Raw genomic sequence first — 14,442 nt, 5'->3', positions numbered from 1 at the left:
CATTTTGATTACTCCGACGGTCAAAAAATCACTATTGGTGAACAAATATAGAACAAGAATAGACATGGCAATTGAATGCACAAGCTTAGTCATAATAATTCAAACATTATCCCTGTGGATGCTTCTCACCAATGTCCTTTGGCATGCAGAGTTCATCTTTGTAAAAGCAGAAATAAATGCAATCCAGTCTTACTGGGATCAAAGTATTTAAATTGTTAGACTTGACTCTCTCTGCAGGGTCACCCCCAAACCTTTTGCCTTTAACCTCCGCTTTTTGCTGAAATTCGTTTTTGTTGGGCTTACAACTCTGTGCACTTTACCACTGCTAATCAGTGATAAAGTGCTTGTGCTCTCCATTAAACATGGTAACATTGGCTGAGCAGTCCGACTGCCATGAGCTCGGCGGTTCGACTGCCATATTACGAGTTGGGCAGATTGGCTTAGTGAAGATCGTGTCCAAACCGCTTCAACGCCAGCCAACTCCAACCGGGACGGCGGCGGAATGGGCCTGTGAGGCTGTGTGAGGCTCAGGCCGCCAGTTATACTGCCCACCCAATTACGAGTTGCTTTACAGCCAGCATGGCCATGGCAGTTCAACCACCACATCTGAGACAACGGAAAGGGAGGTGTATAAGGCCTCTACTTATGTCTACTCATCTTCTACCGTCATGGAGCCCATCGGACACACCCTGTCACTGCTCTACCTGCTTGACCACGTTGAAAACCCACTCTGTCGTGGACGATGACTACCTGTTGCCATTATTACTCAGACTTATAAAGCGCCTGGTTACACTAAACAGTGTGTCCCCGCGCTACGGTGAGAGCCGCTCAGGTAATCTACAGAAACCTATCCAGGAGGGAATAGATGAGTCTTCAGTTTCTTCCTAAACATGCCCTCGGAGGGCTCCAAACGAAGACTCACTGGGAGTTTGTTCCAAAGTTGAGCCGCCAAAAAGCGGAAAGAGCGTCCACCCATCCTGGCTCTCTTTACAGCCGGGACGCAGACCAATCCCCTCCCCTCAGACCTCAGGCGGCGAGTTGGAACGTACGGGGTAAGGAGGTTCAGCGAGTAAGCAGGCGAAGTCCCATGAATAATGCGATGGCACAACGCCTTGAACCAGAGTCGTTCCCGAATCGGTAGCCAGTGAAGAGAAACAAGAGCCGGTTTGGAGGGAGCTCTCCTAGGATGCATCAGGATCAAGCGGGCCGCTGCGTTCTGCACGCACTGGAGTCTCTGCATACACCTTCCTGTAACACCCAGATATAAGACGTTCCCATAATCGAGACGAGATGTCACAAGGGCGTGAACTAGGGTCTTATTAGCTGCAATAGGTAATATATCCAAAGTTTTCCGGAGTCTCTTAAGAACTCCGAAGCAGGCTCCCGCGACCCGTCTGGTGTGGTATTCAAAGGAGAGGTAAGAGTCCATCCAGACCCCCAGATTTTTTGCCTGGGCACATGGCACAGGGGTGGGGCCCAGATTCTGCGGCCACCACGCAGACGACCACACGGATGGTGCTCTTCCCACCACCAGCACCTCGGTCTTATCACCATTAAGTTTCAGACAGTTTTTGTCCATCCAAGAAGCTAATTCTTGCAGGCATGCCACCAAATTGGGGGCTGCCGACTGCTGTTCCTGAGTCAGGGACACCACCAACTGGGTATCGTCGGCGTATGATACGACTCTGATCCCAAAACCATCAGCGATCTCTGCTAAGGGAGCAACATAAAGGTTAAATAGGGTCGGGCTCAAAACAGAGCCCTGGGGAACCCCCTGCTGCAATCCCATGACCCTAGAGTAGAACTCACCCTGCCTCACCTGGAAGCTACGTTTTGCCAAAAATGATGTTAACCAGCCTAAGGCCCTATCTGACACACCTCCCTTCTTTAAACGGTACACTAGAGTGTGGTGGGCTACCGTATCAAAGGCCGCACTCAGATCTAGCAGGATCAAGGCAGCCGTTTGACCCGCATCCACATATCGCCGAATGGTCTCTGTTGCCAGAAGAAGGGCCGACTCAGTCGAGTGACATTCACGGAAACCCGATTGAGTGGGGTGTAGGAGATGACATTTCCCAATGTGAGCCGTGAGTTGCTCATTTACCACTTTCTCTGCGATCTTAGCAAAGTAGGGTAAAAGGGAGATAGGTCGCAGATTATCTAATCGCTCCAGGTCTAAATGAGTTTTTTTTGGGAGGGGAAGTACTATTGCCTCCTTCCAACAACTAGGGACTTTACTGGTCCTAAATGAGACCTTGCATGTTGTACGTGCAAGTGTCGGCACTTTGGGGACGGAGGGCAAGAAGTTCCTGGATAGTGGAGCGTAGTTTCATGCTAAAACCACCAGGGGGAGTGGCCCCGGGCCCCGGACGGCCGCGGACGGGCGCAGACAGGCTTGCCTTAGGCGCGCCTTCCGCGCCTGCGGCGCGCCCGCTGTGCGCCTTTGGTGCGCGGCCGCTGGAGCATGTGAATTTATGTCTCCTGCTTCCTGCCTGCCCCCGGAAGTGTCTTGCTCTGACCTTCTCCGCCCTCCGCGCAACGGTACTAGTTACCGCGTCGGACCGGGGCGGGAAGGAGGGAAGATGGAGCCAAGACAAATGCACTCGCCAAAGTCCCCCAGGTGAGCTTACACTGCCCACGATAAAACGTTTTTAAAAGCACACAAGCAGCCACAGATTAAGAGAAATAAAACAGGACTCAGCTACTCGCACCTCAAGCTGCCGCCGTAAACAAAAAGCGGCTCAGGGTACTGCCACTGCCCTGGTCACCGCAGCGCGGCCGCCGGAGCATGCGAATTTATGTCTCCTGCTTCCTGCCTGCCCCCGGAAGTGTCTTGCTCTGACCTTCTCCGCCCTCCGCGCAACGGTACTAGTTACCGCGTCGGACCGGGCGGGAAGGAGGGAAGATGGAGCCAAGACAAATGCACTCGCCAAAGTCCCCCAGGTGAGCATACACTGCCCACGATAAAACGTTTTTAAAAGCACACAAGCAGCCACAGATTAAGAGAAATAAAACAGGACTCAGCTACTCGCTCCTCAAGCTGCCGCCGTAAACACAAAGCGGCTCAGGGTACTGCCACTGCCCTGGTCACCGCACTCGTGGACTCGTCTGTGAAATTATGCCCCGCTATGGACCAGGCAAGGGAGTTGGGGGTTCCCTAAGTAATTTCCACATTTACAGGGACCCTGTCTGGGATTGTTTCATAACAATCATAAAAAATACATCTGTAGTATGTCTTCCTCTGCCAAAACACTGGTACTGAAGAGGCCCACTGTACACAAATTGATATGTGTTTGCACACAATATATAGTGATAGTGATGTGTGCATTATTGTGTGTTCCACTAGAGCACCTGCTCATCAATATCACACCTATTAATGTATCTCAAACATCTTTTGCACTTTCTCACTTGTCTCCCGTGTTATTCACTAGTCATGCAGCTTGCCAGTTGGGAAAGTGACATTGAAGTGACTAGAACTACCATGAGTCCTTGTCACTCCAATTATAACCAAGATGCTAGACTCCTTTTGCCCCTTCTCACTTGTCTGCCATGTCAATACTGATCTTCACTTGTCATGCAGCTTAGCATTTCTCAAGTGTTGCTAAAGTGAGATTTAAGTGACTACAATGACCATGAGGCACTCTCACTCCAGCTCTAACCAAGATGCTATAGTGAATTTGACACACTCACATTGCACATATCCCAGGTCCAGTTTTGATGTCAAAGACATATCTTTATGGATGTGTCATTAAAGTGAAATACATCTTCTCTGCTACAACAGTGTATTGGACTCACTCATCACATACATGAAAATTCAATGTCAGTCAATGGGATTACATAGATTCTTTGTGAGAAACATTCTAAGGGCACAATGGAAACACTCTCTGCAGGATAGCTATGCCCCTATAGGGGGAACCCTGAAAGGCTGGGGCCTTGGGGCACAGGACATTTTGCACATGCCTGACAACTCCATGTGCACTGGACCTTGGAACTGAAGTATACCAGAGACAACCAATGGCATAACCAAGTGCAGTGCATTGGTAGGCAATAGGTATGTGCAACTTATGAAACCAAACACAGCACTAACAGCATATGGTACACATCTAGATGAAGTAACGGTAAGGTACACACTGCAAAATGGACACATGTCCATGCAGAATTCCACAAAGGTATGACAAGTTCACACCCTCCATGTGTGGATAAACAAATATCTAACTTCAACACATCTAACACATATCCAACCTACATCATAGGGAGGAGTACAAGTTAAATGGCATTGACAGTGGCCAGGCCAAGCTGAAATACTTACCATATAACATGTCACCCAATGCAGTGTCTGCCCTATTTGGATGTCATCCCACATAGACATTCATCCAACATTTTCTCTTGTCCTGTGTAACTCCAGCACTGGCTCAAAGGTCACATCATACTAAATACTTTAACTGGATCAGCAATCAGGGATGAAACAAATTCAATTGTACTCACACATCACTAACTGTACAAGAACATCAAATAGAAAAGTAATGACAGGACCAATGTCTTCAAAAGTAGGAAAAGATTGTAATGACAGTATGTCACAACAAGATTATGAACAAAGGCCAATGGCTAGTTCATGTCATCAATCTATGGCACAGCACAAGGCTGTGCCACCAAACTTGCCCTTACTGACACTGCACTGTAACCTCCTCACAAAGGGTCATCCATTGGACATAGCAGGTACCTCGAAGATGGGACTTGGGAAGGGGGGCACAGGTTAAGGGAGGGTTGGGTTTGTCCTTGGGAGAGGGCTTCATAGGTTTGGGGGGTTTGGGCTGGTTTAGTTTTAGGAGTTGTTTTTTGTCTTTTTTGGGCTGGGTCCAGGGGGTGGAGTGGGAAGGGTAAAGGATGGGTTTGGGTGTGGGAGGGGTTTTTGGGACTTTGGGAGGGGGACAGGTTTCAGGGGGGTAATGACAAGGGCAAACAGGACATCCTTGAGTTTCTTGGATGTCTTGTGTTTCTATGTGGTGCTTGTGTCTGATGAAGTGTGTGCATGCTTAGGTGTGCATGTACGTGGGATAGGATTGGGGAGAGGGAATGTGGATGGGGAAGGGGCAAGAGGGGGGGTGGAAGTTTGGGATGGGTGGGGGCTGCCATGAGGGAGGAGGCCGGAGCCTGAAAAGATCTCTGTAGGCCAGACATGGCGGTGTGAATGCCTTCCAGGTAGGCAACCATCTGGGTGCTTTTCCCCTGGATGTCATTCAGGACTGCAGTCTGACCAATAGAGATGCTCCGCAGGAGGACAAAAGCCTCCTCACTCAGGCCAGTGGGACTAACAGGGCCAGGGGCTGAGGTGCCTGGAGTGAAGGAGATTGCTCCTTTCTTTGAGGTGCAGGAATGGCCAACTTGTGGGGGGGGGGGACAGGGAGGATGGTGATGGAACTGGGGGGTGTGGCAGACAAGGATATAGGTGGAACTGATACTGTTGGGACTGCCACTACTCAGGACTGTCCACCGGAGGATGACTCAGATGATGATGATGAGTTTGAGCAGATGCTCCCAGGGCACTCCTTGTACCCTCCAGGTCACTGGGTCCCTCTGTGTCTGACGTCTCACATAGAACCACTGTGACCAGCTGTGTCCCCACCGACGTTGAGCCCTTCTCCTCCACTTGCCCTGGATGTATCTGAAATGATATGGAACTGGATTTGTTACAACTGCTTTTTTCCACCTGACCATCACAAATCACCAGAAAACATTGAAGAAGTCCACATATCAAATCACCTTTATGGTTTACTCCATAAGCTTCAAATTTAGCATGAGCACATGCATACATGCTACATAACCTGCAAATAGTTGGGTCCACTCATGTTATAACCCCATACAGGCCCAAATGCATTAATGGAATTGTTTACACTCTATCCTTATGTCCATACTAGGATAGTTGATCACCTTGCATACTTTGGGACTTGTGGCATACCACTGTAAAGAGATGCAACCAAATAGGATGGATCCAAGTGTGAGATTTACACAATGCTCACATAAGGCCTTTAATAAAACAAATCTAAATATTACTCATAGCACATCATGATGTCATGAAGGTGAATATGAACACAATGTACCATCAATTACTGTTGTAGCAGACATCATGTCACATGCAAATGCTCATTGCACACTGATGACACTGTGTACCTTAGATTACATCATATCTCCAATACCTGAAATGTCAAAAGAAAGCTGGACACATGTAGTTTAGCTATGTATCACATTTAACACATAAAAACCCTGTAAACATTGAGGTCCAAACATTTGGAAGAAAGATAATCAGAATTCACGCAGCACAACACTCCATATAGCCATATGAACATCCACAATCCTGTTTGGTACAGGTGATGATGCCAGTCATAGCTAGTATATCCACAAGACAAAACACCTTTGAAGGTTTTCGGTGTCCCTGATCATCTATGACATGAAGATATGGGATCACTAGAGTCCCAATGGGCAGGCACATCACCACTCTTTGATATTGCATAAACAGATTGACTTGTAAGGATCAGTGTAGACACTCACATACAGTACTAAATATCACTCCCTCATGCATGTCACCAGTCAGTCAATGAGTGTATTAAAACACTATTGCAGATGAAACATCAACTGCCTAATGCACAGTGGCCAACATGTAGGCACTAATGATGATGGCACCATTGACACTTGTACTCTCATTTCACTGTATATACTTACCAATGGGAACTGTTGTACAGTCAGTGCATGTACTGTGAACATGTCACACGCAATAGGGCCACCATCAAATGAGAGACAGTAGTGAGGGTACATCACGCCTCACACAAAGAAGATCAGTTGCCGGTGTGGTACGATTGTCACCCAGATTTACTGAGAACATGAGATGATTACTCACTTCACTCAGCCAGGTGTCTTCTCAAAAGAAGAGAATTGGATGCGGACAGGACTCTGCTGTCTTCCAGTTCAGAAAGACAATATGCACAGCACAGCAGCATGCACCTACTACCACACTTACACTAACAATGACTCATCATGTGTGTGGTACATGGGCCACCACCAATGTGGTTGGTGAAATATCTGTCTGAGGCACTCAAAGTTGGTAATATGACATGTATGACTCTTGCCAGGAAATACCCCCTTGTCGCTGCTGCTGGGCCCTCAACTGCCCATCAAGGTCCGGGTAGGCCACTGCTAGTATGCGGGCCATTAGGGCGGTTAGGGTCCGGCGTGCACCCCATCCACGTTGGGAAGACTTCCCCAGCTGGACCTCTACAATCTTTTGGGGTCAGAGCCGCAGGTCCTCCCACTTCTTCCTGCAGTGGGCACTATGCCAGTTGTAGACCCCCACGGCATACACCTTCCGGTCGATGGCTCTCCAAATGGCCTTCTTCTGATGGGTGTTGACCTGTATGGATGCAATAGATGTAGAAACAGATTGTAACTGGAAATTTGAAGATAACTGTCAGCTTGATACACATTATGTTGACATCCAAAAGCCTTCATCAAGAGTCAACATATTACATGTGTCCATTTCGCATGCTAAGCACAACTGAAGCATGGCTACACAATTTTGTGGTCATCTGATGTTGGAGTGACAAGGCCGCATGGTAGTTGCAGTTATCTCAATCTCACTTTACCAACACCTAACAAACGGTTAGTGTACCTTAACTGTTGGCAACATGTATTTGGGATGGACCATACATTTACATTTTAACACATCAATCATAGGTCCTGGATTGAAATTTTGATGGTAATGCACTTACAGACAACATTGCAACATGTGCCATGTCATGGAGTTGGATATATATGCTCTTATATGCAGTAATACACTTTGCGACAGACAAACCAGCATCTCAGATTCTTTGAGTATTGCACGTTAGGAAAGTAGATTGAGAGCACAATAGCAAAAGCAGAGTTGAGAGCAAACAGGACATTATGATATTGTGGCAGTTACTGAGGTGTAGCTTACCAGAGTCCACTCCCCCCTCTATTCTATTAAGTCCTCAGAATGCAGGATGATTAAGACCTTCTCTTCCCAGGGAAAGAGTTGTAATGGTGTGCTAGGAGGACCACCGCCAGCCATCTGAGCCTCCAGGTGGTGGTTGTTGTAGCTGGTACGCACACTCGGCATGAAGTAGTTCCACCTCTTCCTAATGTCTGCGAGTATGACTGTGTAGTCGTAATACGCTCGGCGGGTGGACAGCGGACTTGGCGGCATCGGTGGATGCAACGCTGACATTGCAGACCACTGCGGTCCTGCTGGGTAGACCGCCGTGGCCGCGGTTGGTGTTTCAGACAGTACAACTCGTAATACATCAGGCAGTAGATCGCTGGCACAGAGGTGTCGTAGACGATGCGGTGTTTAGTTGGTCGGACCGCTAAACTCATATTCGGTCCCTAAGTTTCAACATAAAAATCTACACGCAGCTTTGTCCAGTGGCTTTCTGACAAATACACACCATCCTCTGACACTGCGTGCAGCCTTGCCCCGCCCAGCTTTACCTTCTCAGTTCATTTTTCTGAGTATTTCTTCTAAGTGCGAAGGTAAGCGCTGACCGGTCCCAATTCACTTTTTCTCTCTGACCTGCCCTCCATTGCAGTTGGCCATATTTTTCGGCTTTAACCTGGCCTCTTGCAACAAGATGTCCATGGCTGTCACTTTGAACTTTTAGGTTCTAGTTTTACCTTAAACTTTAAAAATTCATAGCTCCGGTTCTACTGATTGGATTTTTGTCATTTTGGTGTCAATTAATGTATTACAATTTACTCTATTGTTCTAAATTGGTGTAGGATTTTTCTTGTGTTGTGTTTTCACTTTACTACTGTTTGCGTGCTGCTAAAGGCTTTACACATTTCTTCTATGATAAGCCTGACTGCCTTTGTGACAAGCTACCAGATGGTTAAGTACAGGTTAATTTAGGACTTTTTGTGGTTCAACATAACAGGGATAGTGGCTGTTGTTTGAGTGAGGGTCGCCCCCCCTCAACCAACATCCCAATTTCTCACATCAATATTGTTTAAAAGACACAGTTCATCATTATGAGAGAATTCAGCAGAAAGAAACTGCTCTGTAGCAGTGCCTACAATTTATATTAATGTTCCGTGCTAATGGTGTATAATGTTAATAGTCCATAGTGAAAAGTCTTTTGACAATCCATTAATAATTCAAAATGCTCCAAGTGCTCAATATGATTGATTAGGTTCTTGTTTCACGGCTCCATACCGGCAATAAATTCACAGTTTGCACTCACATTCAGTATCAAAGCTTGAGGTAGCAGCTTCCCTCTTTCTCAGAGTTTAACTAGAGCATTCCATACATATCTCCAGGTTGGCTGATATCATTGTTGATGACTACCAAACACTGCTTTGAATATATGCATCCACACTTTTTAATTTGAGCCTAGGCAAGGATTTCGCTATCTGGAAAACCTGCTGTAATCACTACATGGAGTGTAATCCAACCTGCTGCTTGCCATTGGTTGACTCCAGCATTGTTCTTCTTTGCTGGCTCCTCATTGGTTGGCGCTCCTGATACATCACTTCTGTTTTTCCCTCAGAAGCACCGCGTTTCCTTACGCTTGAACGTGTTGATATGCAGCTTGGGACACTACTTGTTTTTTTCTGTAAGCTGAAAGCCTATGGGAGCTGCTCATGAGCAATCCTCGTGCTTCACTGTAAGGCTGCAGGCTGCTGTACTTCAAACAGCTCAAAGGAGGCTGCAAGGGAGAGCGGGGCAATTTTGTCACCAAACACCGTGCAACATGCCGGCCGCTTCAGGTGGAGAGCGACATGTTTCTATAATCAGCAGAGCTCTTAACAGTTCCCCCTTTCGGCCTCTCTTCCCTATCCCATCTCGTCTCTCCGGCCCACAGCTGGTCATCGGCACCAAGGACTGCAGCATGTAAAACCCCTCCCTTTCATGTGCATTTGTTTATTGGGTATTTTTCTTCTTCCTCTTAGCTGAAAGCCTATGTGAGTTACAATGTCACGTTTTCTCCTCACTATTCCATTTTTCTTTCCGGAGCACGCTGGTCGTATTTTATTTCATTTGCAACCTTTTTTGGGGGTCTACCGAGCTTCATTATCATATTCGCCATGTGCAAGTCAAAAATGAATGTAGACTGAGTGGGCGAAGCTTCCAAGGCAATAGGTTTCACACAGAAGGGTGAGGTTGTCTCAGCTCAGACCAGACATACATGTGATCTTTGGCACGTGTTTTTTCTTTGTGTACTCCGTTAACTATGGGCATCTACAACTAAAAAAGTGGATGTGGAGCAAATGCTCAACTTTGTGACCACACTAAAAACTGTTTGGCCTGTAAGGGACTTTCAGAAGTTTTTAAACCACAACCCAGTCCACCATCCACTTTTAATTTACTGCGCGGAAGCTAGCTTACATTGTCAAATAAAGTAGCCTTTTGTGTGTAGTCTCCATGAAAATGCCAGTTAAAAGTCTGCGTACCGGTGGGGCTGTTCCAATCATAAAATCGTCTAGGGTCATATAAGGAGAACCATGTTGTTGGGTAAAGTTTGTTTCCACACTACAACCACCCGCTTTGCAGAAATGTAATTGACAGATTTCTCTATTGCGCAGTGGGTGCTGGGTAAGGAGCAGTGTCAGACACTTCCCAATTAAACCTGCGCCCTTAACAGTGCATGCAGAGCAATTTATCTTCAGGTGTAAATTGCCAGGTTGAGCCCGTGTGCAGACTGTCGAGGAGTTCATGTGGGTCAATAGTCCACACACGTGTTTTGCTCAAATATATGTTGGCGATTAAATAGACACCAGTGTGCATGGTTTGTAGAAATAAACCCTTCAAGCTTAGCTGCTCTCTGTGGGAGTTGCTGTCTAGTGGTTAAGTTGTAAGCTGCAGACCCAAAAGCCAATGTTTCAATCTCAGCTACCTGAGGCGGTCCATGAGGGTAAGCGGGGAGGGGTGGGGGCGGGATGGGGTGAGGTGTGGAAGTCAATATACGACGGGATAGTGAAAATTAAACAAATAAATAAAACCAATTACCTTTCGCAAGGTAAATGTTTTATTTATTTATTTAATTAATACATTTTCACTACCATGTCATATGTCTACGTCACCACCTGACTCCTGCCCCGACCCACTGCGCTTTACTGCACAGGCCGCCCATGCCGGCTACCCACCTAAGCAAGTTGTGTGATATTAGGTAACAGCTTAATATCTTTAGGCCTCTGTTCTCTCAAAATATAAATATGCCTAGAAATTGCTTTAAGCAAAAGAACAAGCTACGGCTGACCATAAGTTAAGCACTTTAAATCCTAAATTTTTTTGTTAAAAGTTCAGTTCCTGTGCACAAATCTTCCAGGAGCACGCCGTAGATCAACTCCACTGGGGACCAGTTGTATGAAAATAGAACTAAAGAGGAAGGTGCACCAGTAAGAAGTCCAGGTCCAAACAATATCTTTGAAATATTCTTTGAATTTTCTTGTAAAAAGACTCGCAGCCAACGCGTTTCGTTCCACACTGGAACTTCTTCAAGGCTGAAAACATGCAACATAACCACATTTAAATACCAAAAACACCACAGAACATCACATCACACAACAATATATTCTATCTGTTAGTCGATTATTTCAAAACTAACAGAGACAAGAGATACATCAATTGGAAAAATAATATAAATGGCTAAAAAAAGGTAAAAAGAACGGACAAGAAGGATAAATTTTGCAGGAATAGAAAACAAAAAACATCACAACATTTATATCATAAATGAATAAAGCACAAGACAACATTTATATCACATATATCTTGTACCATAAAATTACTGCGTACACGCATATAATGCAGAGATATACATACAAAACATTAAAACATCGTCAGTACCGATTTTAAGGTACCTATCCCTAGTATATGGCTCGGAGGAATTGATTTATATTTGTAAGGCAAGAAATCATTCCCCAAAAAATAACCACAAACTACTATACAAGAAGCGAAAGAGAAAGAAAGAGAAGGGAAAGAAAAGAGAAAGAAGAGAGAAGAGAAAGAAAGGAAAAACGAGAAAAAGGGGGGGAAGGGAGGGGGAAGGGAGGGGTGAAAGGGCTAGGGGAGGGAGGGGGCGGGGAGAGGGGGGAAGGAAGGCGAAGACAGAAAAAATGTGGGGTAAGGGGTTAAAACCCAGTAGGAGTAGTCAAACAATAAGCATTATGCAAGAAAACTCACCAAAAAACAGGCTTCTGTTAGAACAGTCAACGTAGTTAAGGAAGCAACGTAATGGTATCCTGCACGTGTGAAGAATATATATTCACAAACAGATGGTAAGTATATCTGTATTAAAAAGGAGGTTTTATATATATATGAAAAGTTATAGAAAAAAGAGAGAGACAGCCCAATATCACAAGTAAGGCATGCTAGTAGTGTCTCACAGTAAAAGGCGTGGGCTTACGAATAATAAGAATATAATATGGCTTCGTCTAATATTCGAGTTCGAAACAGGAAGAGTCACCACGACAGCATGGGTAGCTGTACAATGTAGGTGACCGAAATGACGGCTCCGTAATACGAGCACACAAGTATCAGGAATTCCAATATTCTAAAAGGAAAGGTATAACGGATAATTAGTATGCTAATTGCACCTTAAGGCTAAAAACAGTTTTTATAGTATGTATATGGTACGAGTAACCAATAATGTCCCGAAAGAGAATGGATAACGGGCCAGATGGCAGTCAGGCAATGTAAAACCTTTCACATCAATATCCAGAAAAGGGGCTAACAGGCTAACCATAGCCCCAAAATGGTATGAAAGAGCAAAATGTGGCCACCCTAAATATATATAGCGTATACATTACAAATAACCTCCAAATAACCCGCACCACGATCCAACAATAAACACAAACTCCAAAGAAGGCCGCCCACATAATTATTTTCGGACGGTGCCACACTTAAAAACCACATCTACAAATAGGTATTACCAAAAGAATTACACAATATATCGAGTGCTTAAAAGCAAGCAGTATGCCAATAGTAAAGCCCAAAACAGCTATGGCCGTACATTCCTACATAATGGGCGTCGGACACCGTATCTAAAAAGAACGTGTCCAAAGGCCAAAAAATTGCATGCTGTACACACGTCCCAAAACGGCAAAAGTCACGCCATCGTGACGAAGGAGAAACGAAGCATTCGAGAGTAAGCAGACGGCTAAAATAAGAGAATCTGCAAGGGGTGAATCCCAAAGCGACAACTGTGCACTGAACACACCGCCCAAAAGACACTGTGCACTGTATACACCGCCCAAAGACACAGTAAAACATATCAGTCCACTGATATAAGGGAAAATGCCTGCAGTGAGATACTAGGTAATAGCTCTGTATCGCACACACCATCAAAAGTGGTAATGCACGCCTATCCGTATAAAAACCAACGTATATGTAAAAGGCGTCACGGCTAAAGACATATCCACTTTGAATTTCGGTGCTCCTATTAAAATCCAAACCTCCACAGAAGGCGAGCGGCTCGTACCTTGGAATCCACTGCCCCCAACCCGTCCTCAGAACGTGTAACAGCAAAGTGCAGGAAGCGGGGAAAACAGCACCAGGCCATGTTTAAAAGTACAATTTCAGACGCTCATAGGGAGAGTCGGTCACCTGACGTCGTAGGTCACCTGACGTCACAGGTCACCTGATACTATCGAAAAATGGTAGAGTACAGCCGCCATGATGGAATAGTATGATAACCCATCTAAAGATTGGTATAAGATGGGAAAATGCAGGAATCAGGACAGCAAGTTGAAATCGGAGTTAGATAGACAGAAAATATAGGTCAAGGAATTGTTTAAATTCGTACTCCGTTATTCAACCACCCCTGTCCATAAAAAATATATAGAGAACGTCATGATTGAAATCAAAAATGATGAAGGAGATGTAAAACCATTGGGAATGGTGTGCAGATGTCGAGCAAGGCATGAAAAAACATATGTTACAATAGTAGATGTAAGTGAATCTATAAATGAAAACCATGCTAGTCCATCATAATGATAAGATGGCTTGAAAGTAATAAAAATACTGGTGAAATGAGCGCAGTATAGTGTACAAAAGTAAAATTAAATAACTAAATAAAAAATGAAAAATAATTAAGGAAGAAATAACAAGTGAATAATAAAAAGTAAAAAATAATAAACAAGCGGATAATAATAATACAGGATAAAGAAAAAAGAGAGGGAGGAAAGAAGAAAGGACCCCACATGTAGGCCCAACTAGTGCGAGATTAGTTATACGCAACAAGAGTTGTCCCCCAAATGATTGTAAGTCCATGGGTGGTGTGGTTGTTTTTCATGTTTCATTTAGCGAAGTGGAGAATCGGAAAATGTATATTTTAAATTAAAGAAAATAATGCATCTCTGAATCAGAGTTGTGTCCCAGTACAGTGGCACGCAGACGACAAATCCATTTGGATTCTAGCTGTCTTAGGGCCAGTCCCC

At 45.1% G+C, this 14,442-nt stretch overlaps 1 long non-coding RNA gene across 1 annotated transcript; it reads right to left on the bottom strand.

Annotated features, from left to right (window-relative positions):
• Positions 1–4,625: 4,625 nt before the first annotated feature.
• Positions 4,626–13,579, bottom strand: LOC146802177 (uncharacterized). Its single transcript, XR_014967369.1, has 3 exons — positions 13,485–13,579; positions 6,718–7,402; positions 4,626–5,662 (listed from the first exon to the last, which is right to left on the bottom strand). It is a non-coding gene; the product is annotated as an uncharacterized LOC146802177 (long non-coding RNA).
• Positions 13,580–14,442: the final 863 nt, after the last annotated feature.

The sequence above is a fragment of the Triturus cristatus genome, chromosome 8, assembly GCF_964204655.1.
Source record: "Triturus cristatus chromosome 8, aTriCri1.1, whole genome shotgun sequence".
In the NCBI taxonomy this organism is placed as follows: domain Eukaryota; kingdom Metazoa; phylum Chordata; class Amphibia; order Caudata; family Salamandridae; genus Triturus; species Triturus cristatus.
This window is presented reverse-complemented; position numbering and strand designations above follow the sequence as displayed.